Genomic DNA, 23,444 nt, shown 5'->3' with positions numbered 1-23,444 from the left:
GGGAGGGAAACACAAAAGGAAGTGAGACTCAATGGGGCGCGACCTCCCTCCACCCTCCGTCCCAGCGGGGCCAGTCCGTAGGTGGGTCTGCCGTTCTGCCCCGAACATACAACCAAACACTCGGTCGAAGGAATACGCGGCGGACAGCTTGTACTGTGACACATCATGTGTGAAATGATACCGGCATCCCGGGAGCGTCTATGTGCAGCCGTGTAAAGAGGGTTGAGGTGAAAGTCGGGAAGGAGAGAGCAGTGTTTCTGTGGGGAGAGTTGCGAGACAGGGTTTTCCACCCAGTGACGGGGAACGGCGTGTTTCCCCCCTTCCTTTGCTTGCTGACTTCCGGTGACTTTAGCAGGGGACAACGCAGGGGACTGCGCTGGCAGCATGGTAGGAGTGAGATCAGGACAAAGCGAACCGGGGGCCATCTGAGGGGGTCAAGAGCTCCTGTGCCCAAAAAGCAAAGGCAGATGGTCAGCTCTTGCCACATGTTTGGGCTGCAAACCAAGTCAGAATGTTACCACGGCTTTCATGACAACCAGGTATTCTTGGGTGTTTGCTGGTTAACCTCCGCTGTGGGAAAGGGGACAGGAAACCAGACCTAAAAAGAACTACCTTTGATGTGAAGAAGGGGTGTCGCTCATACCGGTGATGCATGCTTACGGACATTCTCACGGGGGACCTCGAACGGACTCGCAGGATCAGCAGCACGGTGCGTGTGCCTGGCCCTGATGAAGCCGGTCCCCAGGGTACAGCTGGTGTGAGGTGACTCCCTGCCTCCTGTGCAGGATTCTTCCGCAGGGACTCTGGTTCATGTCCCTGATGTCGGCCGAGCAACCTGGTTTTCAGCTCAGCGCAGTTGCATCGGAGTGGAAGCGCACTCCCTGCTGGCCACCCACCTCTCGGCCCCTGCTGGCAGCTCCGGGCAGTGCCCACACTGGGCCAAGGCAACGAGAAGCGCTGGGGTGCGGCCACCGTCCGCCGGAGCCACCAGCCCAGTGCAGTGGTGTTGGCAGGCGAGGGGACAGCCGCAACGCCGTCAGGATGGTCCGTGGGAGCTGTGCAGGCTGCTGACAGCACTTGGAAGGCCCAGGAAGCGGGGTCGCGGTGGTGGCAGGCACTGGGTTCACGGAGTCAACTTCTGGCCCCATCGGAGGCAAACGGCCTTCTGGCGGATCTTGAGCTGACGTGGGATCTTTCCCAGACGTGTTTTCTCGTTCGGAACCCGTGTGCAGGCCCTTCGGTTTTTAAACCCTTCACTTTGACTCCAAGTCAGATGTCCCGACTGCTGGAGTGGGGAGGAGGTAAGGACTGAGACCTGGGCTGTCCGGGTCTCTCCGGGTCCGCCCTCTCCCCACGGTGGGACGTCCCATCGGGAGCTGCGGCCCTAACCCTGGGTGAGCTGTCTAGGAGGCACTGAGAGCTGGCGAGCTCCCACGGCCCTCTGCCGTCCCTAGCCGGGCCTGCCCTCCCAGAACACCTTTAGACCGTGGCCTTTCTTTTCCACCGGAAACCCGGGCCCCGAACCAGTGGCCCACGGGAAGAATCAGATGAAGTCACTTATGCTGAGCTACAACCAGCCGAGTGCTGCTCTGGGCTAATCCTGTGACTCTCTCAGGGTGTGTTCCTTGTAGTAGGGAACCGTGACGTGCCCCAATGAATGGGTGTCTAACGGTGCAGCCCCTGTTCTGTGTCAGCCGGGATGGATGTCTTAGGGGGGCCATGGGAGTCTTCCCCCCACCCCTCAGGTCATTCTCTGGGGGAATTCCTAATGCAAAGCCACAGATTGTTTTTAAGCTGTAGCATTCAGTCATTTCGTCTCCGGAAACATATATCCTCACATCTTTGCCAACATTCATTGAAATCAGTGAAAATAAAAAAGGAGCCTTTTTTAGCTGCCATTTTATTTCAGGCGGTTAGACCAGGTCTCCGATGAACTGTGGATACCTCCTGACCTTCTTGCCTAAAGGTTTCCAAAACTTAGGAAAATGTCTGTTACCCGGAACTAGGGAGTGACAGCAGGTGGACAAACTGGCACGGAGCCTCGGTCTGGCTGACTCCAGGAGGCCAGCGGCTCCCCACGGCCATTGGACAGTCGGGAGGGAGCGAGTCCGAGAGCCTCCACCAAGGCCACGCCATTTCCAGGTCGGAGAGCTGGTCTCTGCCCTCCCAGTCCCGCCCTAAGGGTGCGGTCGAGAAGCGGTGAATGGTGGGCTCGTCGTTCTGATGAAAATGCTAGTTCATTGTGCAAGCATCGTTGATTGTTACATAGCAATAGATGCTATAAAAAACATGCTTAGAGATCAGTGTTGGACTTGAATTTTCAGCCGGGTGATGATGCCTCATCACCATTTTCTTAGGCGCGCCTCCCCGTGTCCCGCGCCCCATCTCGTAAGTCTGCTCAGCACCTAGCACAGTGCCTGGTGTCAAGTAGGTGATTCATAAGTCCCTGCTTAAGGAGCCGATGTAGTTTTGGTTTTGTTTGATTTTGCTTTCTACGTTTTTCTTAAGAGGCAGGGGGTCAAGCCAAGGGAACCCTGTCTCTTAGAAACTCTTGCATATAAATATCGATGTCAAAGTAGCTGTGCTCGCCCAGACAAATGAGCGCATTCAAGTGACTTGGTGAACGCGATCTGTCAGCACAGGTCTCCGCAGAGGCGTCTGCAGAGCCCCGCCCACCCTGAGGGCGCTGAGCAGGGGGCCGCTGAAGGAGCACGAGGTGCTGTGACTTCAGTCTCCTTGCCTCTTCGCGTCCTAGGCGTTACATTGGCAGGGCGACCTCCTGAGGAGGCCGTGGGAGCCGGGGCCCCCTGAAGGTATCCCTGAAGGCAGTGGGCTGGAACGCAGCGCCTGGGCCCGGGACGTAAAGTGGGGCGCCCACAGGTCGTCCATATTGTCCGCCTGCAGGGGGGATCCCCTTAGCTGGAAATAGATGGTTTCAGGTGCTTGATCCAAACCCCACTTCCTCTTTTGAGTGGGCTCGTAATCGTCCTGGAGGCTCTGAAATGGCGGCTGACCTGCCCACTTGGGAAGCCAGCTGCTGGTTGCTTAAGCAGAGCTTGGAAGTCATTAATCGAGCCTGGCTTCCCTCCTCCCAGCTATGACCCAGCACTGTCCCTGAATGGTCCTTCGAACTTTAAAAGAAGCCCCTGGCAGTCCCCAAACCACCTGTTTCTGTTGGGAAGCCCTGCCATCAGAATTTCCCTGTGTGTCTAAACTCACTGGCTGTTTGCGAACAGTAAGCCTGCGTGCACTGCAGAATTTTGTCATCATTTTGATGACTCCTTCTATCTGTGTTTTAGCACACACAAGCCTTCCTGTCTTCTCCACCAGCAGTTTCCAAACTTCCCTAATATGATTCCCATTCGGCACCAGCTCCCACAGCCCTCCCATCGCCCTGTGGTGCCTGTATTTACCAAACTCCCAACAGTCAGCGGAGGTGCCGTGGGTTCTGGATCCATGGGGCTCCCCTGTCTGAGCTCCCGCTCTCTCCCACGCAGGCGGCTGCAGCCCTGAGTCAGGGAATCAGTCTCGGATTAAATAACCCCAAACCTTCCATCATGTGCTGTAGCCCTGATATGCTTTCCTCCTCTTCCTGAAACTGTGAAGACTGCTGGGCATATATTATGATAATAATGTTCAGATAGAGCCGACTCTTTTCCCTGGCAATGCCACCTGTCGGCTCTCTGTGGGGCAGTCACTTCAGTGGCAGTAGGTCCCCGAGCACACGACACGCCCTGGACCCTGGGACACAGTTCTCCGACCTCACTTAGCAAGTGGCCCACATCACAGGAGAGCAGTCCCAGACTTCTGAGTCACAGGGACCCTCCATACAGCCTTCCAGCTTTAACCACAGACACCAAAGAGCTTCTGTCCACAGGGCCTACACTGATTATTTATTTACTGCATTAGAAATTAAAACTGAGACACGTGTAAAACGCTGCCATGAGAGTGATAATATCACACGTCATGCGGCTCCTGGAAAACTCCACAGCGCACTCGTGAAAAAAGACAAGCAACAGCTTAGCGTTATTATCATAATAGCTTTGACTTCTGGACCCAGCCACATAGAATATGTTTGTGACACACTCCCTCATAGCTATAAGCTCACCATTTAAGGCCCCAAACAAATACTGATAATTGATGTTAAATTCTGGCTTAACGGTGCTCCTTGCAATAATCCTAAAAGTATAGATTATGAGAAGCCAGACCATCTTCGTTAGCCACTTGGTGGTGTCTCCTCTCGTAGCGCCCACCCTGGAGTCTTGCTCCCGCTGATTTTCATTTCCCGAGCAGCAGCCCTGGGGCATGCTCAGCCGTAATAATTGTAGCGTTGATGGAGAGCACACCGTTCCCTCCGATAACGGTCTGCGGGAGGCGTGCCGCACGCCGCAGTGAGCACTGCTTCTGCACCTGCTGTGATTCCGTCTCAGGGCCACTGTCCGCCTTGTACCCATCCTTTCTGGTCTGCTTGGGCCGCAGGAAGGCAGGGGCTGAAAACCCAACTTACATTTTTATTTACTCTTCAGGCTCCTCTGGCATTATTTCTACCTGAACATTTTCCTGGAGTGACCTTATTATTCCTTGGATCCTGTTTTCCCTGTGCTCTGATTCATTTTTTTTAATCTGTTCCACTGTGAATATTTCTTAATAGCGTTTATTGTCTGTTTACTCTTCAATGGCAATGAATGAATACATGGGGAAGGCAGGAAGGAAGGAAGGAAGGCAGGAAGGGAGGGAGGGAGGAAGGAGGGAACGGGATCCCATTCAGAGGGCTTGTCGCCGTGGCCAGGGCAGCACGGCCCCGGGAGGGTTAGGGAGCTGGCTACGGTGTCCTGGATGGAATGGATCCTAAGTGGAGCTTAGGCGGGGAGGAAGTGGGCTGCTGGAGACGGGTGTTCTGCGCGAGGGGTTGGCTGTAACCAAGGGGCAGCTGCAGCACAAGTGACGGGCGTCCTGGAGCAGCAAGGACATCGGCCTGACTCCCGTGCCGGAGCCGGAGCCGACTGTCTTGTTGTGTCCTTATTTGATTGAAGAGGCGGCTGAGGGCAGGCGCTTTGGAGAAGTGGAGTGACTGACGGTTTCCCAGCGAGGAAGGATTCCCGCCCCAGTTTCTAACGTAAACGAGAAGGCAGAGAACGAAAGGCTGAGGGGTCAATCAGGAGACAATTGTGAGGGGATGTACGGGGGACATGGGAAGGCACACCTGAGGGATGGAAGGAGCAGGGGAGAGTTTGAGAAATCGATGCATTGCAGCCAGCTTTTGTGGCTGGTTCGAGCTGCATTTAAATCGCTGTGGATCGACTTTCCACCAGGTCCACTTTACTGATTACTGTATACGGAGCCTGCCACAGCGTGTAGCACATAGTAGGGGCTTCACAAATGTTGTGTTAAATGAATCACATGGGTCCCTGTCTCCAAGGACAATGAAGGCAGACAGCCAGGTGAATAAACACAGCAGTGCAGTAGGTACAGGTGACTTCGAGAGGGTCTTCTGAACAAGGACAAGGGCAGCAGCCATGGGGGACCCGCGGACACAGCTGCCGACGTGGGTGCACAGGTCCCGCTTCGCCTGCCGACCTCCTGGGCAGCACCCAAAGGGTCTCACAGGGTCAGGGCCCTTGGACTGTGGGGTTTCTGGGTCACCTGACTACAGAAGCACCAGCTCCTCCCCAGTGTGGGCGGGAGCCAGGATACAATAGAAGTGCGTGTCGGCACTTCGGCTGCAGCCTCATGCTGCCAGCTTCGTGTGTGTGGTTGCGGGTGGCTCCCGCCTCTCTCCTGGCAGGACCCAGCATCAGACGGCCAGGCCTTCGGGTTGAGCAGAACTGATCGCCTGAAACGTCGGGTTAGGACTCTGACATGGAGCTTTGCAGGCAGCCTGTTCCTTTTCTTAGAGGCCAGCCGGTGTGGAGATCGGTCTAGTGACCTGCTCCCCTGCAACCTGCAAGGGCTGTCAGGCTGGCCAGTGACATCACCACAGGGGACAATGGAGGGTGGTTAGCCATGGCTGGGTGGCCGCTCAGGGTGCAGGGCGTGTCCACTCAAGGTGGGTTGGCAGGGGCTGCTTGTGGCGGGATGCTGCTAAGTGTTTCCCCACTGCTGGGGTGCTGGGGGCCCAGGGGCGAGGGGAAGCCCTGCTATGTAGTATTTGCTGATATCTGTGGTATAAATACCCCTACCAGGGTGCGTTGCAAGCCAGCAGCAGGACTGGGAGCTGAGCGGCACAGTAACCCACCATTATATAAGATTGCCACCATGCAGGTACAACTGACCTACAGCACCTCAGGATCATAGATAATAATTAAATATAGCAAAATAATTATGAACAGATGGGTTATAAGTATTCATCACACTTATTCTTAATAGAATTTGTCTCTTTTTTAAAGATTTTATTTATTTATTTTTAGAGAAGGAAGGGAGGGAGAAAGAGAGAGAGAAAAACATCAATGTGTGGTTGCTAGGGGCCAGAGCATGTGCCCTGACTGAGAATCGAACCTCCGACACTTTGGTTCCCAGCCCGTGTTAGAATTTGTTTCTTTTAAGTTGATACTTCATTTTCAGTAGTGACCGTGTTCAATGACCAGCTCAAAAATTCCTGAAAAGTTGACAATCTGCTCACTGCCACGAGCTGGTAAGAGCTGACTCCAGCATATCTCTGGGTCAGAACAACCTGGAAGGAAGTACTTTGTCCTGCCAAGCAAGGTGCCAACCCTGTGCTCTGCTGAGGGTAACTGGGGCCTGCGATGTTGTTCCCAAGTCTCCCGGTGGCCAGGGAGACTGTCGTTTGGAGGCAAGAGCGCGCTCTCCTGAATGGCTGACTTAGCTTCAGGTCCTGGTGTCCCCAGGTGACGGTTCCCTTCATTTGCAGGTGTGGACGGTGCAATGCTGTGAGGTTTGCCGGTGGGGGTGCGGGGGGGAGAGGCCCTAAGGGCCACGGAGTGATGTTGTTAGGAGACAGTGAGAAGATTACCAGCTGCCCCTCTGCCATGCGCAGTACTAAGTGGGAAACCCAGGGTGACACTCACTGAGGACTCCAGCAAAGAATTCGAGACAGCCGGGTAACATTTTTCTTGAAGGGATTCAAGGGTAAGGTAGGCAGTGTGCAGCAATGAAGGAGAAATCATGACAGCTCTGCAATGTGTCAAGGAAAGGAGAGGAAGGAAAGATGTCCGTGAACTGGGTCTTCAGGGGTGACTAGAGAAGACAGATCATGGAAGGGGGAGGGGAGAGGTGGGTGAATGGGGATTGCTGGCAGAGGAAGCGAGGTAGACCGAGGCAGGAATGTGAAGGGGCGGAGAGAGGCTCACTGTTGTCCAGGTGCGTTCTTGCGTTCCTGGGTGGTCGACTCCTGTGGTCTAACTGTGTGTGTGCCCCCCGAATTTGTACGCTCCCATCCCCTAGAGCAACAGTATTAAGAGGTGGGCCCCCAGGAGGCAACACGGTCATGAAAATGGATAGAGCCTTGTGCGTGGGGTCAGTGCCCTTATAAAAGAGGCCCATGGAGCCCAGAGGCAAGTGGAGGTCCCAGGGGAAGAGGACTTTCGGGGCCAGGTTGTCAGGGGCATTTCAATGCCCCGATAAGGAGTTTTGAAGTTTTTTCCCTTTGGGCAATAGAAAGACCTTAAAGTATGTGGGGCACTAAAAGAATCTGTTTTGTGTATTTGAAAGAATTCCAAAAACACCCTTGGGCACCACCCCATTGCCTGGGGATTACAGATAAAATTCCCCACTCAGCTCACAGCCTGCTGGGGACCCAATTTCCACCCTGAGCGCCTTCAGGGCTGGGCCCCACCTTGTTCTTTTTTTATTTTATTTTATTTAAATTGTCGTTGCAGTACAATTTTCTATCTTTTACTCCCATCCCAGCCCAGCCACCCAACCCTCCCTTCCTCCCTCCCATTTCCACCCGCCCCTAGTTTTTGTCCATGTGTCCTTTATACTCGTTCCTGCAAACCCTTCCCCTTTTCCCTTGAAATTCCCCTGAAATTCCCTCTTCTCTCACCTCTGAACTCTGTCAGTCTGTTCTTTACTTCAGTGTCTTTGGTTTTATATATATATATATATATATATATATATATATATATATTTGGCTTGTTTCTTTGTTTTGTTGTTTAGGTTCCTGTCAAAACTGGTTCTTAAAGGCAATGTTTGCTCACTGCCGTGACAATAGTCCTCATGGTTAAATTTATCCTACTCCTCTCCAAAGGTGAATTAGAAAAGCAATACACCTTTAGTGAAGAGAATAATCTTTCATCACTTAAGCAACTGTCCACTGCCCTTCCGTTCTAAAGATGATTCAATGCCCATAAATGGCTAGAAGCCCCCGGAACTGTTTGTGCTCGTACCACGAATTCAGCAGATCCACCCTCTGCCTGTAGTTCTAGAATTTTCTTTGTCCCCTTCCTTTTAAGAAACATTTCTGTAAATCTGGATGGAGAATGGAAAAATACACAGAGCCAAAGTCTCTTAAACCTTTTTAAAAATAAGGAGCAATGACTTGAGAGCATCGTAAAAGTAAAAAGGAGAAAATAGATACATCAGTGAGTGCGCAGGCGTGAATGTGAAATATGAAAAGTGTCTGTAGGCAGGAGCTGCTAAGAGAACTGCACTTCATGTAAAATTAAACTGGCACGATTTTAAAGGTTTGGGTTATTATTCAGTTTTGCAATTTGAAAAAAAAAACATGTGAAGGTGAGTTATTAAAGCTCTCCATCTAACCACCGCCGGGGGGTAGTGGGCGGAGCTTTGTCCCGTCTCGTACCTCACGGGAAGAAGTGACTGTCCGAGGTGGGTTAGCTTACACTCCTCAACCCCAGCCCGGGCTCCAGATTTGGTGCGTGAGCTGCAGGTGTTACTGCATTTCCGCAGGCGTCAGGTCAGGCAGGAGTGAGGAGCATCAGCCAGCTACCAAACACCTTACAGGACCTGGCCTCCTAGGGCCATGTGGACCAGAGACATCTCAGATGGCAGAGAGATCTTAAATCTCACCAACTGATGTCCGTGGGCCCTATCTAGCTCATGACATTGTTTTGTTCCCAGGCAGCATTTTTATAAAGTCCAGTTGGTTGGTATTATTTAAAAATTTGAAGGACTAAACAAACAAAACAAATTGTATTTCTGGTGTGTTGTTTTGTTTGTTTGTTTGTTTGTTTTGACTAACTGCACAAGCCTGGGCCTGCATCTTTAAGACGATTGGCTGGAACGGAGCAGCCACGGCCTTTTTCGCCGAGGCGGATGGCCCCCACTTTTCCGCCGCTCCCTTGCAGGCTGCCTCAGGCAGTACTGACACCCACATGGCTTTAATGGGCTGTCACATTTACAAGCTTGAATAACTGCTACCACAAGGGCAGATAGCAGCCAGAAGGGAGCAGGCCAGAGCGCCGGGACGGGGTTGTGGACGGAACATGACTCCGCCTGCCTGCGCGTTGCCCTTTCGGTGAATGGATCACGGAAGGGTCCGAAGCGTCCCAGGGAAGGGGCCAAGGTGGCCGTTTGGGGGTTGGAGCCTTTGTCTGCCCAAAGTTGTTTACCAACTGGCTTGGAAGTGTTTGCAGGATATTGCAAACCTGGGTCACAGGTGGGGCTGTCCAGGAGGCTGACTGTGGGATGCAGGTGAGCTTATAGGATGTGTATGAAGGGCCCTCCTTAATCCGTCAGCATCTGTGGAAGACACAGAACGGAAGCAAGGGTCAGCCAAGAGGGGGGTCCCGCTGCAAAAGAGGCCCAGTGACAGCCTGAGCTGGGGCCCTGTGGGGAGCTCTGGGGCTGGGATGGCCCGGCATGACAGTCCCCCAGGGGGCCCAGATGACCAGGCCATTCGTCCCAACAGGGATCATTCGCTGAATGTGGGAAAGGTCAGACCCTGGGGCCTAACGAGGTCGAAGGGGCTGAGAACAGTAGGCTGTTGGCCTAGAGCACCTTCCGCTCTAGAGCAACAAGGCCCTCCCAGAAGAGGGTCTGGGCGGCAAACCACAGCGACCACCGCGACCAGCAGCTGTATAACACGGGGTGTGAGCCTGGCCTGCAGGGGCCCAGCCTGCAGCTTCCCCAAGGCTGCGCCTGCACTGTGTGCACTGGTCCAGAATCCAGCAAGTTCAGGGCCTGAGGAGACCAGAAGGAGGCCCTGAGGCTCTTGGCCCCATTTGCTGGCTTGCCGTCCAGTCACTGCAGACCCTGTTCCGTCTTCTCGTACATGGTATGAGGCCGTCATACTGTCCTCGCTGTGTCCAGGAATCTGCATCCACTCCCGTTCTCTTACTGGGGCCTCGGGAAAGCATGCTTTCTGAGAAGGGCCAGAAACCTTCTTCCTCTCAGTGTCCTCCTCCCTTTCTTCTCCCCCAGACCTGTAACTCTGCCGTGTTACCACTCAGTGGACAGTCAGGTGTCTGCACCGGGGCTGTGTAAGTGCAGGGACAAAGGACATGTGGGTACTATTTCGTTGTTACCTATTCGTGAGGACTGTTGTCCCAGGCACCTGAAAAATATCCCTTCATTGCGAAAAGGATTCAGGAGCCTTGACCCAGTAGTAGATATTTTTTCTAAATGTTTCCAAAGCAATTGTCCCAAATAAGAAATTATAGCCCCAAACACATCATAGTTTGTTCTTTTCCCAAATCTCATTGAAGCATAAACACAACATGGAATTCTCCTGCGGTTTCCCGGCCCTCTCTCATCCTGACAGAATTAAGATGTCATTAATTTCTAAAACTGTAATCTGATTTATTATAACTTTGTACTATATTACAGATATATAAAGTAATTGGCCTTAAATGTCAACTACTAAGGAAGCTGCTACTATTTTAGTCGCTCAGGGTTCTTATCTTTCCTATCTTTCATTCAGCTTTTTATTCATCTCATAAACATTTAGTGAAAACTTCTTGTGTGTCAAGGGTTGTTTTTAACAGGATTTATAGCTCCAAAACCTTCTGGTTTTGGTTTGAAAGTTTGAGAACTATAAAAGGAAAGACGGAAAGTAATAAACAGTATAAAAATAGTCTGGCATTTATTAACTATTACCCAATTTCTTAAGCACACCACCTAGGTGGTCCATATGTTATCCTTACTATGAGGAAGCTTACAGTCTAACCAGGAGAAAAGAGCTGATGCCTATAAAACAAAATCAAAATAACAAGGCACCGTAATCAGTTGCTAAATGTCGCGGCAGGGTGTGATGGTGGTAGAATTCAGAAAACGGAAAGGGGATGGTGCACAGGAGCTGGTCAGAGATTGCAGGGCAGAAGGGCTGGGACTCAGAGAGACCAGAGTTACGATAATAGAGGCACAGAGTGTGCACGGAGGTGGGAATGGCAGAGGTTTGTTGTAGGCGGGATCTTACTACGAACTTTCCCCTAAGAACTCCGAGGGTTGAAAACATCCAATGCCTCAGCCTACTTTCAAGATCCTCTGGCAGAGTGGAAGAGGCAAACGTTTTCCCTGTGTTACAACTAAGATTATGTGACGTTCTCAGTTACAACTGGGGCTGATGCTGACTCCCGACTGGTCACACAGAAGAGTATGTCGCGTTAGTTAGCAGGGCGGGGTCAGAGGATGGAAGTCTCCGAGTTGTCTGGTGTGTGGGCACGGACAAATTGTTTACTCCCTGCGAGCCCTGCTTCTCTTCTGCAGGAATGGAATGAGAGCCTTATCTGTCTTACTGGGTTACTGTGGCTACGAAATTATATTGATAAATATGAAGATCCTTTGTAAACGATCAAATGGTACACATTTTTTGTTAGTATTTTTGTTACCTTCTCCACTAAACCACGGCTTTCGCTCATGGATTTAGATTTCTTTTCACTAAAAAGTTAAGTGTATTCAGCAATGTTTTTATATTAGTAGTAGCAATCATCACGCTGCCATGAAATTTATTAAGGCTCAACTTGCATTTTTTAATTAAATAGCATAGAACAGAAGAGTAGGACATTTATTGCACCCTTGAGTATGGGAGATTGTGTCATGCACAGTAATTGTAAGTATTTAGTGACACACAGGGACATAAGCAAAGCACATGTGGGTCGGATGTAAAATAGATTTGTTTTTGTGGGTTGTCATCAAAGAAGATCAAAAAGCACTGCTTGGTAGTACACACTGTAAGTACAAAGCATTCAGGCCTCGTTTTTTCCAACCCTCAAGTTAAACCAACCAAGAAGATAAATTTCCGAGCTAGGCCGTGCTATGTAAAGAACGTAGACTGTGAAGAAATGGGGCACGGTGCTACATACTCTACATTTTTTCCTTAGGTCTGTTGCCGACACTCAAATTCTCTCTTCCCGTCTACTAACCAGTGTAGAAAGTAACGTGTTTTTTCCACTAAAATCTCCGTGGCCAAACCCTCACCGTACCCTCCTTTTTTCCGGCAGATTCTAGGTTGCTTATCTTGGAGAACTCTGTCAGTATTGTGGGATCGAGAAACAAAACTCGATGTGTGTAGAAAACCATTTCATCACTGTAGGTCCAGGGAGGAAAGGGGGCAGCACACGGAAAGTGTTGAGCTGGAGAGCATGCAACAATGCCTCAGTTTACAGAGGGGTCCACAGGGTGAAAGCAACCGGCCAAGGAGGGTGAAGGACCAGAGAGAGCTAACAGTCCCTGAGAGCCTTGGCTGCCCCTGTGCCAGAAAGGGCAAGGGGCAGAGACAGCGTTCCAGACCCTGGGCGGGGTTCCAGATCCGTGTTTGGGTTCCAGATCTCCAATGGGGCTCTAGATCCCAGTCAGGGCTCTGGGCAGTGGGAGAGAGGCCACGTGACCGCAGCCATCCTGGGGCATCACGGCCTCTGCCAGAAACAGAGAGAGGCTGAGGAAGGGCCTTGAAATTATTTTTGATGCGAGTAACCAAACACCCCATTAACGGTGACTGAAGCCACGTGGCCATTTACTGCTCCCTTAAATTTAGAAGTAAGGGGTCTCAGGCGCGGTGAGGCAGCTTAAGGATGTCATCAGGATCTCCGGCCTTTCCTGGAGTTCTGCTCCATCCCCTAGTGTGTCAGCTCTCTGGCTTCATGCTTGTCACTGCGTGATGGCCAGATGGCGGCTAGAACTCCAGCCTTCCTTCCCATGCACATTCACGGCATGAAGATAAAGAGTGAGTGGTGTCGGCAAGCCCTTCCCTTGCAGCTATGCCTCCTGTTAAGGCATCTCAAGGTTTCCCAGAAGTCCTCGGCCAGCCTCCATTAAGTCTCTCCGGTCAGAACTCTCCCCTGCCACCTCCTGTCGCAAAGGGTGTTGGAAGGGTGAGCATCTCACAAAGGAGAATGGTTCTGACTTCAGCTGATCCTGATCTCACCATGGGTGGGGCGCCTGGGTTCCTGGCTGATGGGTAAGCCGCCACCCAACGGTGTCCACCCATGGGAACTTCTCCGAAAAGCCCGAGGTGAAGAACAACGTGTCCCACTGGCTTCGCAGACACAGCAGGGTGTAGATGACAGGTCCAGAGGAGGGAATAAATCAGTAAGGCGGGGGGTGGGAGGGCACAGCAATCCCAGGTTCATTTCCACTCCTCTGGGAGCAGTCCTTTGCTTTCTCAAGGTTCACCTTTCTCAGGTACAGTACGAAATCTCAGCCCGCTTTTGCAGAGCCCAAACCACCCTTCAGCACCCACACTCCCTGTCGTTTGGCGCAGAGCTGGAGAAGGGGGAGTCTCGGTGCAGCCGGTGACTAGGGAGAACCCTGGGGGAGGAACGGACCTGGTGGCTGTCACTGAACTGCAAACGCGGCTGCAAAGGGGAAATCAGGGGGCCCGAGAGGCGCTGGACAGCGAGGCTCCCAGGAAGCCCTGGCATGGCCGGAGGCAGAATTTTACGTGTGTGATGGGAGTTACTCTCCTTTTAGTCATGTGAGAAATCTCTAGAGGAAGGAGACCAGACAGGAACCAAAGAGTATATAAAGGACACGCGAGGGTGGCGTGTGCAAGGGGAAAAGGAAAGATAAGAGAGGGACTTCTAGATGCTGAGACAGTTGTGCTCTTCCGGCCGCGTGGGGTCCTGCCTGGCAAGCTCTCCACCGGCTGCCAGTTCAGCCTGAGCCTGAGCCCCTCTAAGCCTGGGACCCTCTCTTTACGTCCAAGCGTGCCGGCCTCCTGGCTCAGCGGGCGGCGCACTTCCGTCTCAGCAGAAGAGACAAAGCCAAGGGCCCGTGCGCCAGCGTCGTGGAGCCCTGGGGTCTCTCCGGCAGCTCGCTCATGGCTCTCCGGTGGGGAGCACTGGTTCTTCTCAAGCCGCTGTGACCCTGCGATGTGCAGGGTCCGGCTGCCGGGCAGCCTGGGTGTTCCAAGACACAGACCTGCTGAGAGAGTTGCTGGGAGATTAGATGTGCAAGACCTTTATTAGAGGGAACGCTGGGGAGGGGAGAATGGGGGAGGGAGCAGAGGAGACTGGGAGAGCTGTCAGATGACAATGCAGGTCTGACCCCAGTGCAGAGGAAAAGAACCCAGAGGGAGGGAGGAAAAAAGGGAGGGAGAAAAGGAACAGGTGTTTTTTGTTTTGTTTTTTAGATTTTATTTATTTATTTTTAGAGAGGGAAGGGAGGAAGAAAGAGAGAGAGAGAAACATCAATGTGCGGTTGCTGGGGTCATGGCCTGCAACTCAGGCATGTGCCCTGACTGGGAATCGAACCTGCAACACTTTGGTTCACAGCCTGCGCTCAATCCACTGAGCCACGCCAGCCAGGGCCGGAACAGGTAGTTTTAATGTACCCGTACCAGGTGCGTCCAGACACAGCCTCACCTTACGAATGGGTAAACTTCTGACCTAAGACTAGCGCAACCAATGCAGGTATCGAGTTTTAGTATGTGTTACATGTTTAAAATCCTGTTCGCTATCTTTTCAGAAATAAAAAATACAATAAGGAGGAGCATGCTGTATTTCGGATAGGCTGACATTTCAGAGCTTCGTTTCAAAGTTTAATTGGAGGACCATTTTTATTTCATATGGGCCTTTTTCCCCTGGACGAGAAATATGTTCATGATGTCATTTTCTTTATCTAGCAGAAACTCCAGTTATGTAATAAATATATAGGCAGATTTTTCACTAAGGCAAGAGCTGCACTTTGCTCATTGTAGTACCTTGAAACTCCATTTTGGGAATGTTCCTCATCCTAAATGCAGTGTCATTGTATCTAGTTTACTACCTCAAACATGGCTCATAGTAGAAAACTTGAAGAGATACACGCCAGCCAGCCTCCATCCAGACAGAGGGGCCGTGCACATCCTTGTAAAAGAGCAGAAACGATGGCTCCTTCCCCAGCCTCTGTACTGGCGCGTGTCACTAGGTCACTCCCACGCCCGAGTGCTGAGGGCATCATCCACTGGGGACCAGAAATACAGAAATCAGGGCCAGTAGCTTATCTGCCCAAGAGATAGTAGGCTGACTGAACATCATGCAATTTAGGTTTTAAAGTACTTAATTTCCAAAAAGAAAGTCTGGAACACATACCTACAGAATTAGCTCTTCCGCCTCGAAGTCCCATTACAAGAAAGCTTTGGAGCAAAGGCATCAATATGGCCCTCCCATAATGTTACGACCTACAGAAGGTCCACGAAGTGGGCATTTCACTTTGGGAATATGAGCCGCGTCACCGACTTGACCTGAAGCTACAGGCATCGTGTTGCCCGTAAATGTTCTGCCAGTAAGCCTGTTGTTGGGAGAGCCATTTATTTCACTTCGTTGTAACATGAACAACGTTCACATCGGTTTTTACTCACACGGAACATTAGGATTGGAAGACGTACCACTGTGCTTTGATTCCTTTACAAGACACAGCCCCATAGATAAAGCTCAAACTCTTTTCCGGCATTTTGATCTTTAGACATGTTTAAAAAGAAATCCCTTGGATAGAGGCCAAGCATGTAGAGCACAACGGCTTTAACCTTGGCGCGGCAGCAGGTGGTGGTTCCGTCAGCAGTATGAACTGATGGGAATGGGGGTGGGGGGTGGGGGGCCAGGCCAAAGATTGAATCTGCCCGCTGCTGCATTCCAGGCCTCTGAACCAGGACCTCTCTGAGGTCGTGTGATTCTCTCTCAAATACTTTTCTGGTGTTGACTTGCTGGGTGGTGGTGCATTTGTTTACTTTTTTAGATTTTTAATAGTGTTATGAATCTTTGGGCTGTTTAAAGTAATGTCAGCCCAAGCCGTTTGACGGACTGAAGCTTCAGGAAGCTGTTTCCCCTTCCTGGGTTAAGTTAGCCCTCAGACCGAGACCTGCACCTTCCTGGGCAGACCTCCGTCCGACTCCGCGGTCCTGGGCCTCGCAAACATCACTGTCTGTACGGGCCCCTGGCCCCAAACTCTCGGTCACCCGGCACGCGAGGCAGCCCCCCAAGGGCCCCCCGGGATCTGTGTGAGGTGGGACCGAGACCTGCTGCAGATCCAGCCTCACCTGCTCAGAAATGCAGGGAATCATTTCCAAGTTGCTCTTGCAACTGAGAAATTATTTCCTTTTCTAGTTATTTCTAGTTATGGAGCTGTTTCAAAGTCAAAATCAGTGCAGGATGCTATCTGTGACCATGACCCCTTGCGTTCCTCTTCCTCTCTCACTCCCACCTCGCCATCCTCCAGGGTCCACTTCAAGTTCCGCGTCACCCTCAGAGGTTTGCCAGGCTGCTGCTGCGGCGTCCAGCAGCCATGCCGCTGACCTAGTTAGTGCAGCTCATCAGAGATCATGCTGGGGAGGCTGTCTAGCGATGCTTTGTCCACCCTGACGCATCATCGCGGCTGCGGCTTCTCTGGGCGTGGGCTCCTACCTGACTGCTCCAGTCCGGCTGTCATCTGCTTAGTCAGGGGATTTACCTTGAACTTTTACTTCTCACAGCCTTTGCCTCTCACATTGCTTAATCCGTGTTGGATAACTAATTAGACTCGTAATTGCTACTTAACAAACATTTCACCAAGTGTATCTTGGTAACGATCTGTCCCGGGCGTCGGTATGGAAAGCTATGTAATTGGTAGGCATCATTTCCAAACCGAGAAATACTGCTTGTGAATTTATTTCAGGTATTGGAGTTTAACATAATCCTGAAGACATGAAGTTGCCTTAAAAACAGCTGCTTGAAATTGGGAACGAAATGAAAATGAATGAACGAGTGAGGGAATGGTGTACCTAAATGCCACAGAAAGTGGAAGTGACTTTTTAAAAAGGTTAACCTAATCTGCTTTTCTTCTCTAGTTAATCGTCACAGGGGGTGGGGGGGTGGAGAAGAACTGGGTGTTTGTAATGGACACATAGTCTGGATTCTTGGTTTAGTACAGTTTAGGGACCCACCTTAGGAAACGGAGATAGCTGGTTGGAAAATAAGTTGGCATTGCAAAGTGGAAATGGTTCGGCCAAGTGCAAATTTTACAGGCCAAACAGAGTTTCTGCAAGTCTAATGACTCTTGAAAACTCCTTGTACCCTGGCTCAGAGGACATCCTTTTGCATGTGTGTTGTACACAGTCAGTAAGCTGCGTTTGGGACCCGGGCCAAAGGCTGGCCTTTCATTTCTCAAATTACAGCTTCATGGTCCCGGCTCAGACGTCCCTCCATACACAATTTAGACATTAGAGCGTAAACATAGAACGAGCGTGTAACTGTGCCTGGTTCGCTCCAGAAAAAAAAAATGTGAGCTTTCTTTCCATTGGACGTCCCTTAATTACCTCATCCCAGATGTGACACGGTTCTCATCAGAGTGTCGCAGAAGAGAAAGAAGCCCCTTTTAAAAGCTTAATTTTCATGACTCACTCGGAAGGTATTTTTCAGGGCCCATAAGAAATGCAAGGATGATGCCTGATGTTGGAGAAGTGGGAAAGAAAAAAGTGGGAGAAAACCACCCAGGCAAGTGTGCTTCTCAAACTGAACGGCGCATGGGAATTACCTGCGGAACTTGGTAGAGGCAGGTGCTAATTCTGAAGGGCTGGGTGGGGCCTGAGAGCCTGCATTTCTGAAGCCGCAGACCACACCACTTTGAGCCGCGAGCTCTACAGGACGTACTGTGTCTTTGCCAGGAACCCACATTACTCCTCTACTCCAGGTTGCAATTCTAAGGAGATCACGACCAAAAAAAAATGCTGTCTTTCAATACTTCTGAGTCATGTAGTAAGCATGGAAGGTGAACACAAGCCACTCAGCATATCCAATGTGGGCTGGAGCGTTTATTGTTGCATGAATTTGAGTTTTGTTCCAACCCCCATTCCAGAAGGCAGCCACGTACTCTCATTCTCTTGGCTCCAGGGGGTTTGCAGATCTGGAGCTAAACTTCTCTTCCTAAGGATGCTTGTTTACAAATATTGGGGAGGGAGGTGAACATCTTTGGAGTTCAGAAAAGTTGAGACTAAAGGAAAAGAAACTGAAAGACAATGGGTATTTATTTTGGGGGGTGGGGAGGTGGTATTTATCTCTGTGTAAGATCTCCAAAGACGGCCCTCAACCCAGGAGCAGGAAATAGAGCTATTTCCTACAGAAAGACCTGAAACCGAATACCCCACCAGCTTGGTTAGAGTTGGGGAGGCCCAACATCAGACTCCACTCAGTTTTAAAGAAGTACAGCACTGTGGCATTCTCCTCACCGATGGATGGCTTTGCAGAAAGTGCACACCTGGCTCACATGAGATCGACATCTGCAGAGCTTACAAGAACATGCTCTTAAATTTTCTTTTAAAAACTCCACCGCAAAGCGAGAGAAATGCTAAAGGGAAAATAAGGATGTTTTTGTGCTCACACACACACTGATGTGCAGCTGTTCACTGAGAAATGAGTGGAGGAGGCATAAGTGAGCCACCCTGCAAGCCTGAGCCTTGAACTGTTAGTGATGCGCACTCAGGAAGTATACAACGCTGTCACTCCTGACATGTGCTCAGGGCACTACATTGCATTGTCCCCAGAAACCGTGACTGAGATCCGTAGGTGGATACTGAAGTGTCTAAGATTTTGGTTATCTTCCAAATTCATTTCATACTTTTTTCATCATCATAATCTCATGTCTTCGCTCCCCGAAGATACTGGATTACTTTTTTCAAAAGCCACCAGACAGACATTATCTTGGGCACTCGAACGAGATCGATACTGTTGAGACGGTGCCATAGAACATTCGGCTACGCAGCAGGGCATCTGAGTGTTGCTTCCTCGGCGCCTCGAGTAATGCCAGTCCTACAGCAGGCGTAGTGAGCTACCGGTTACCCCTTACCAATCTAATGAATAAGTAGACACAGTTCTTTATTCTGCTGTCCTAAGTGCCTCGTGAGTTCTTGGTGTTAATAAAGACAGCCTGAAATATTATCATTTCAATCAAATATTGTATTTTGTTTTTCATTTCTAAACTTTTTGCCAGAGGATTTTTGATCAGTGATTCCTGCAAAGAGGAAGCAAGTAAATGCTACCGAGGGGCCAGACTCCCCTCTCCCATCAGAGCAGCCCTGTTTTAAAGTGTACAGATTTTTCTACTAAGTGAAAGTGTCTGGAATCTTCTAGAACTTTCCACCATGGGATTCAAGGAGCACCAGCTGCAGAGGGAAGGAGAATGTGACCTTGCCCCCTCTGCAGCTGAGGTGGGGAACATTTAGTAGAAGTGTTTAATCTTTTATTTTTATCTCTCAACAAGTGAAAAGTGTTGAAAGCAAACATTTTGGGTTCACTTTGGCACCCTTCTGGGTGTGCAGTTTCAGCTGATGCGAATTTCCAGTCACTTCTGTGCTTCGTCGCTCAATGGTCCCGAGGGGGAGGGTCCCGCCCGAGGGAGGAACGCGAGCGGCGTGGTGCTGTGGAGACTTGGCGGGACACGTGGAGAAGGAGACTTTCACACGGAAGTCGGGTCACGCGGGGAAAGCCTTGTTCTGTCAAGGTCTTCTGAGCAAGCAGGAGCAGCAGAGAAATATGGATGTGATCTCGGCATTGTCAGAGGCCCCTCCTGGGCCACCACAGGAGCCCCTTGGATGTGCCGCCAGTCCCTTGGGCCACAGCTGAAGAGTCCCGAGTCCTGCAGCACCCTCTGGTCCTGCCACGCTCTGTCCCAGGAGTCTCAGTAGCTCCCACAGCCCGAAGATTCAAGTCTGTGCTCCGAGGCCTTCTGGCCCCACATTACATGTCCGACCTTTCTCCCCTCCCCCGCCAGACACCCCCCATCCCGGCCAGGCCTGCCCCTGGCAACGCTCCTGCGAGCCAATCTTGCCCCTCTGCCATTGCCCTGCGGCTGGTTATTTCCTCCCACGCCCAGTCATCTGCATCCTCCATTCCACAAGCCTAAACGTCAGTCGCAGTCCCATCACGCCCATGAAAATGATCCTGGCTGCACCCATCCCCCACTTCCCGGCTCCTCGCGCACCGATGAGTTCTACCACCCCAGCCCTCAGGAGCCGCGGGGGGGCGTCCTTCGGAGATGTCTCCTTGGAGCCCAGAACCTGGCACAGTCAGGGCTCCCTCTAAGTGTGTTGCCTGAAGCGATCAGGTACAATCAGCTTCCCCTCTCAGCATCTCTCACTCGCGAGAAATGGGTCTAGAGAAGACATGTTTAGACCCTACAGACATAGCTTCCGCTCACCTTTGTACACGCCACTGGGTGTGGATGATAAAGAGATTTTGTGGCCAGGCTCAAGGAACAGAGGGGATCACCTGCTAAAACTACACTCTATAAGTAGAAGTTTTTTTTAAAATAAACATATGCTTATTGGATTTTAATTAAAGAAAGTTATATGGCTTTAAATTTTAATATATCTAAAATATAGCGATTTGTGCCCATCTGCAGTAGGGATGGATGGAGACCAATGTAAGTTACTTCCTGGAAGCTGTGGGTAGATTCTAACTGTTGGAAATAAGTATTACAGATGGGCCACGTTCAGTGTGACCTCAGGAACGTTTCTGGAAGTCTCCGTGGCCTCTCACACTGTCTAGTACCTTGTGCATAACATACGCTCGAATCACAATTTCCTGTTTTGAGAGATCAACCTACTGCTAGTGAGTGTGCCCCAATAGTCTGCATTTCATCGTCCTCCTCAGCAGTCCTTTCAGGAAAAGTTACTGTTGGAGAACTTCCGTGCCTAGTTCCAGGGGGCCAGTAAAATGTCAAGAAAAGGTCAGAATGAAGCCAATTATCAGGAAGGTTTCACGAAGGAGGGGCCTTCTCCAGGGAGAAGATTTTGCCTAGGGAGGGAAGGATGGACATTTTCTGCAGAAGAGGATGAAGAGAAAAAGATGAAGGAGACAGACAAGAGGACACAGGCCGAGAACCCTGAAGACCGGGTCTTATCTGCACTGTGAGTGTACACGGACAAGCTGCGGAAGGAAGTCGGGGGGAATGAAGCAGCGCCCTCTGAAGGGATGATCTGAATGTTGGGCTGAAGAATTTGGACTTCATCCAGCAAGCGACAGGGTGCTGTTTGGGCCCGTAAGCAGGGGTCCGGCAACAGGGAAAGGTGTTCATTCAGGAGAAGGAATCCAACAGGAGCGCGGAGAATGGCCTAGCATCCAGCGCAGGGAAGAGGAGAGCGGGGAAGTGGTAGGTGGGGGCGAGGAGAGAGGAGGCGCCTAAGAAACACGTGCTGTGAAGCAGCAGCCAGCCATATGTTCTCCCAAGTAGCAGGGAAAGGACGTGTCACAGGCAAGTCCAGAAATGTAGGTCTCTGAGGCCGAGAAAACGGTGCTGGTGCTGGGAATGGGGAGAGGTGTCCGCTGCTCTCGGCTGCCGAGCACTTGCCCTCAGAGATGCTGCCTGCTGCCACAGCCTTTGTGCGCAGCTGAGCAAATTAGCAACCATTTATGTATTGCTGATTTTTAAAAAAAAATTATCCCCTGGCTATTGTGGCTCAGTGAATTGAGTGCCCGCCTGTGAACCAAAGGGTCACCAGTTCGATTCCCAGTCAGGGCACATGCCTGGGTTGCAGGCCAGGTCCCCAGGAGGGGGTGTGTGAGAGGCAACCACACATGGATGTTTCTCTCCCTCTCTTTCTCCCTCCCTTCCCCTCTGTCTAAAAATATATAAATAAAATCTTTTCTTAAAAAAAGAATTGTCATAGGCATTCCTGAGTGTTTCAAATTTTATTATGTATTGATTTTGGATGTACAGCATAGTGGTTAGACAATCATATACTTTACAGAGTGGCTCTCGATGTTCCCGGTACCCACCTGGCACCATGCGTAGTCATCACACTGCTATTGGCTATATTTCCTGTGCTGTACTTTCTTCCCCATGACTGTTCTATAGCTGCCAATTTGTGCTTCTTACTCCCTTCACCTCTTCCACCCACCCCCAAGCACCCTCCAGTTCTGTCTCTGTATCTATGAGTCTGTTTCAGTGTTGTGTGTTCATTTATTTTGTTCTTTAGATTCCACCTATAAGTGAAATCCTATGGTGTTTGTCTTTCTCTGGAAAAAAAAAAGCTGCGGTACCTATATACGATGGACTGTTACTTGGCCATAAAAAAATAATGGAAACCTACTATTTGCAACAGCATGCATGGACATAGAGGGCATTATGCTCAGTGAAGTAAGTCAGGGTTTCTTGAACTTCAGAAGAAGAAGAGAGTAACCCTCCATCCCCTTGTACTTACTCACGGAGCAGCCGGTGAGCAAGGGATCGCCTTCCCTTGCTCATCGGCTGCTCGGAGTGCAGTGGCTACCTGGACAGAACCAAGATTTTGTCAGGAAAGAGGAAGAGGAAGCAGGCTGGGTAGGCAACCAGCCACGTTGACTACATAAGGGAGCTTGGTGGCCATTATAAGGGGTTTGAACTTGACTCTGATTATATGGGAAGCACTGGAGAGTTTTAGATAGTGAAGTAACATGATCTGATTTTTGCATTAAAAGGCCACTTTGTTGAATGCTTCCACAGTTCCTTGGAGGGGGACACAGGTGCAAGTGGAAAGATTAGTTAGGAAGGTATCTGAGAGCGCAGGCAAGACAGGCTGGGAGCTCGGGCTGTCAAAATAGCCCAGGAGACGGAGAGAAGGGAATTGAGGTGGGGCCGACCTCCTTGTTCATGATTTTAAGGAGAGGACAGGAGTTGGGGAAAGGGAAGGTGCAAGATGACCTACAGGTTTGGGGCCGAAACACCAGGGTGGACGGGGAAGTAATTTACAGAAATAGGGAAGAGTGGAAAAGGAACAGGTTTGGTCAGAGACTCCTCACGAGTTGTGTATTTGGATGGAGACACCTACTGGATGCGTAGCAAAGCTGCCAAGGAAGCGGAGCGCAGCCTGCAGTTCAGCTGGGGGGCGCAGCCTGCAGGGACAGGCATGGAACCGTCAGCCACAGATAACGTTGAAGGCCATGAGACTTGACGAGCTTCCCCTCGCATGGGGACAAAAAGTGGAGCGGGGTGGCTAGGGAAGTGAAGGGTCCGTGACACCACACTCTGTGGGGGTCACACAGAGGAAGAGAAACCAACACAGGAGACCGAGAAAGAACAGCCGGCGAAGCGAAAGGGAAACCCAGCAAACCGGGCATCGTGGAAGTGAGGCAGACCGTGTTCTAAAGGGCGGCGGTCTG

At 50.8% G+C, this 23,444-nt stretch overlaps 1 protein-coding gene and 1 long non-coding RNA gene across 2 annotated transcripts in view; both read left to right on the top strand.

Moving 5' to 3' along the window:
- GHR (growth hormone receptor) overlaps nucleotides 1-23,444 on the top strand; it is a 217,585-nt gene that overhangs the window by 126,787 nt on the left and 67,354 nt on the right. The gene's annotated exons all lie outside the window — the stretch shown is intronic.
- On the top strand, nucleotides 4,066-23,352 carry LOC118499410. Its single transcript, XR_004901886.1, has 3 exons — nucleotides 4,066-4,077; nucleotides 10,090-10,092; nucleotides 23,223-23,352. It is a non-coding gene; the product is annotated as an uncharacterized LOC118499410 (long non-coding RNA).

Source organism: Phyllostomus discolor, chromosome 3 (genome assembly GCF_004126475.2).
Source record: "Phyllostomus discolor isolate MPI-MPIP mPhyDis1 chromosome 3, mPhyDis1.pri.v3, whole genome shotgun sequence".
NCBI classification, from domain to species: domain Eukaryota; kingdom Metazoa; phylum Chordata; class Mammalia; order Chiroptera; family Phyllostomidae; genus Phyllostomus; species Phyllostomus discolor.
This window is presented reverse-complemented; position numbering and strand designations above follow the sequence as displayed.